This window comes from Mastomys coucha, unplaced genomic scaffold (assembly GCF_008632895.1).
Source record: "Mastomys coucha isolate ucsf_1 unplaced genomic scaffold, UCSF_Mcou_1 pScaffold21, whole genome shotgun sequence".
In the NCBI taxonomy this organism is placed as follows: Eukaryota; Metazoa; Chordata; class Mammalia; order Rodentia; family Muridae; genus Mastomys; species Mastomys coucha.
The window spans coordinates 39,224,393-39,229,059 of NW_022196904.1; the positions used below are offsets into that span (position 1 = coordinate 39,224,393).

At 37.0% G+C, this 4,667-nt stretch overlaps 1 pseudogene; it reads right to left on the minus strand.

Annotated features, from left to right (window-relative positions):
* Positions 1-3,127: 3,127 nt before the first annotated feature.
* LOC116100521 lies at positions 3,128-4,131 on the minus strand (annotated as a pseudogene).
* Between the last annotated feature and the right edge of the window lie 536 nt (positions 4,132-4,667).

Here is a 4,667-nt window from a genome sequence, read left to right on the forward strand (position 1 = left end):
TTCCAAGCAAATGGTCCCAAGAAACAAGCTGGAGTAGCCATTCTAATATTGAATAAAATTGACTTTTAACCTAAAGTAATCAAAAAAGGTAAGGAGGGGCACTCCATACTCATTAAAGGTAAAATCTGCCAAGATGAACTCTCAATTCTGAACCTCTACATTCTACATGCTAGGGAATCTACATTCAAAAAAAAAAAAAAACTTTACAAAGCTTAAAGCAGACGTTGTACCTCACACAATAATAGTGGGAGACTTAAACACCCCATTCTCTGCAATGGACAGATCATGGAAACAGAAACTAAACAAAGACACAGTGAGACTAATGGAAGTTGTGAAACAAATGGATTTAACAGAGATCTACAGAACACTTTACCCTAAAACAAAAGGATATACCTTCTTCTCAAAACCTCATGGTACCTTCTCCAAAACTGACCATATAATCAATCACAAAACAAGCTTCAACAGGTACAAGAAGTTTGAAATAATTTCTTGCATCCTATAAGATCACCATGGACTAAGGCTGCTCTTCAATATCAACATAAACAATAGAAACCCCACATACACGTAGAAGCTCAACACCACTCTACTCAATGATAATATGGTCAAAGAAGAAATAAAGAAAGGAATTAAAAACATTTTAGACTTTAATGAAATTGAAGGCACAACATACCCAAATTTATGAGACACAAAGAAAGCAGTCTGAAGAGGAAAACCCATAGCTAAGAGTGCCTCCAAAAAAAACTAGAGAGAGCATACACTAGCAATTTGACAGCTCATCTGAAAGCTCTAGAACAAAAGCAAGCAAATTCATCCAAGAGGAGTTAAATGGCAGGAAATGATCAAACTCAAGACTGAAATCAACCAAGTGGAAACAAGAACTATACACAGAATCAACCAAACCAGGAGCTTCTTATTTGAGAAAATCAACAAAATATATTAACCTTCAGCCAGACTAACTAGAGAACACAGAGACAGTATCCTAATTAACAAAATCAGAAATGAAAAGGGAGACATGACAAGAGAAACTGAGGAAAACAAAAAAATAATGAGATCCTACTACAAAAGCCTATACTCAATAAAACTGGAAATCCTAGATGAAATGGATAATTTTCTAGACAGACACCAGGTACCAAAGTTAAATCAAGATCAGATAAACCATCTATACAGTCCCATATCCACTAAAGAAACAGAAACAGTCATTACTAGTCTCTCAAACAAAAGAAGCCCAGGACCAGATGGGTTTAGTTTATGAGTTTTATGACCTTCAAAGAAGATGTAATACCAATGCTCCTCAAACTATTCTACAAAATAGAAACAGAAGGTACTCTACCCAATTCATACTATGAAGACACAAATACACTTATACTTAAACCACACAAAGACCTAATGAAGAAATAAAACTTAAGAACAATTTCCCTTATGAATATCAATGCAAAAATACTCAATAAAATTCTTGCAAACAAAATCTAAGAACACTTCAAAATGATCATCTATCATGATCAAGTAGGCTTCATCCCATGGATGCAGGGTTGGTTCAATATGCGAAAATCCATCAACCTAATCCACTATATAAACAAACTCAAAGAAAAAACATATGATCATCTCACTAAATGTTGAGAAAGAATTTGACAAAATTCAACACTCATTCATGATAAAAGTCTTAGAAAGGTTAGGAATTCAAGGCCCATACTTAAGCATATTAAAAGTAATATACAGCAAACCAGTAGCCAACATCAATCTAAATGAAGAGAAACTTGAAAGAATCCCCCTAAAATCAGGGACTAAACAAGGCTTTCACCTTCTCCCTACCTATTCAAAATTTTACTTGAAAGTCCTAGCCAGAGTATTTAGACAACAAAAGGAGATCAAAAGGATACAACTTGGACAGGAAGAAGTCAAATTATCATTATTTTTCTAAAGATATGATAGTATACTTAAATGACCCCAAAAATTCTAACAAAGAACTCCTAAACCTGATGAACAACTTCAGCAAAGTAACTGGATATAAAATTAACTCAAGCAAATCAGAGACCTTCCTCTACACAAAGGATAAACAGGCTGAGAAAGAAGTTAGGTAAACAACACCCTTCACAATAGTCACAAATAATATAAAATACCTTGGTGTGACTCTAACTAAGCAAGTGAAAGATCTTTATGACAAGAACTTCAAGTCTCTGAAGACAGAAACTGAAGAAGGTCTCAGAAGATGGAAAGAAAGATCTCCCATGCTCATGGATTGGCAGGATTAGTATAGTAAAAATGGCCATCTTGCCGAAAGCAATCCTTAGATTCAATGCATTCCCCAACAAAATTCCATCTCAATTCTTCACAGAATTGGAAAGAGCAATTTGCTAGTTCATCTGGAACAAAAAAAAACTTAGGATAGTGAAAACTATTCTCAACAATAAAAGAACTTCTGGTGAAATCACCATCCCTTACTTTAAGCTGTGCTACAGAGCAATTGTGATAAAAACTTCATGGTGTTGGTACAGTGATAAGCAGGTGGATTAAGGAAATATAATTGAAGACCAAGAAACGAACCCACAAACCTATGGTCACTTGATCTTTGACAAAGGAGCTAAAACCATCTGGTAGAAAAATAGAGCATTTTCACCAAATGGTGAGGGCTCAACTGGTTGTTAGCATGTAGAAGAATGCAAATAGAACCATTCCTATCTCCATGTACAAAGATCAAGTGCAAGTGGATCAAGGATCTCCACATAAAACCTGAAACTAATAGAAAAACACTGAAACTAATAGAAAAGAAAGTGGGGAATAACCTTGAGCAGATTGGCAATGGTAAAAATTTCCTGAACAGAACACCAATAGCTTATGCTCTAAAATCAAGAATTGACCAATTGGAGCTCAAAATTGCAAAGCTTCTATAAGGCAAAGGACACTGTCAATAGGACAAAAAGGCAATCAACAGATTGGGAAAAGGTGTTTGCCAATCCTATATGCCCACATAAGTCAGCTTTATGCTACTTCAGTCAGTTTCTCCCAATTTCTATAAAATGACCATTTTCTCTACCAATTAGAAAAGATTGTCAAAATTGCCTACATAGATAATGACAACATTGACTCTCAGAGAATCTATGTTTGATTAAGGACTCACTCAACTATTATACTAGATGGTTTCCAGTTTCCCAGACCTTTGTGAAGGACCCCTCTCTCCACTCACTTCCTCAGGAGTGTCCTGCATGGCTCTCTGCAGAAGTAGCTTCAGACTCTGCCATTGAAACCTGCAGTGCCTAATGGAGTCAACAAGGAATTAAATGATGGGATTGGCACAGCTGTTAACACAGGACAGGAATATCATCACTTCATGAACATTGTAAGAATAAATTCTTTGAAACTCCTCAATCTTTTGCAAGAGGAACGTGCAAATCCCAAAGGGCAGACCAAAAAATATGAAGACCACCACTGTGAGAGCAATGGTTATATACAACCTGGTCACAGGAACCCTGTGTCATCCACAGATGATCTTTACCAACAGGGACAGGGTAGACACCAAAGGAACCACAGTTAACACTATTATAAATGCAGTAGTGATAAAGAGAAATGCATTACAGGAATCATATTCAGAAATCCTTAAATTACAGCCACAGCCTAGCCATACCAAGAGGCTCAAAAAGAGACAGAAAGTCCAGAGCACAACACACATGATGGCAAATGTGTGTCTTGTTCGTTGTCAGTGATACCAGATGGGACATATAACAGATAGGAAGCGCTCAACATTGATGGCTGCAATCATACACAAACCTGCTAGGTAAGCAAACATAAATACAAAGAAGAGCAAATAAATGTATCTAAATGAAGAATGCAATGCAGGGAATGCACAATCTGAATGCAAAGTTGCATGAATTCAGCACCAGCCAGGTTGAGGACGTAGACTGAGAAGGCATTCCTATGGATGTGGAAGCCTAGAAGCCATAGCACTATGGCATTTCCTGCCAGGCCAACCACAGCAACCATGATAGTAAGAAAATTGACCATGTTGGAACTGGAGAAATTTTCAGTGTAGAAACTTTCTTTGACTTCTGTGTTGTTAATGTTCCAGGATGGGACAGTTGGATCCATGCTTAGGAATTTTCCACTGGTGTTCCTGCAAAGAAAGAGAGATATGAATCCATGATACACTCTGTGAGGACTCTGTGGCTATGTAGCAATATCTGGCATAGGTCCATAAGGAAGGGATAACAGGATCACAGAGATTAAGTAATTTACCAACCTTCCAAAAGTACTAGAAACTTCTTTTAAATCCAGGTTGTACTATTCAGTCTATCAGCAGACCAGTAGGATATGGGGTAGTTTATGGTCCCAGTACAGTTGATAAGCATTTTAGGCTATGTTAGGAAGAGACAGAACTCTGAAATAATGTTCTTTCTGTTCTAAGGCTAAGATTTCTTCTTGGGTGTAGGAAAATGGAAGCTGATGGCATAATCCATATCTTCCCTCAGTCACTGGAAGGTATCTATGAAACTGGCACAATAGTATATTGAATGAGACTTATGAAGGGAATGGTACTTGCTATGAAGACCCATAGGTGAAAATCCATGCTTCCTATGCTAGAAAGGTTGGATGCTCATTTAACATTTTGATAACTAGAAGGCAGAGAAGCCTTGAGAGGCAGTAAGCACATTTATGTTTGTTATTAGGCCACCAGT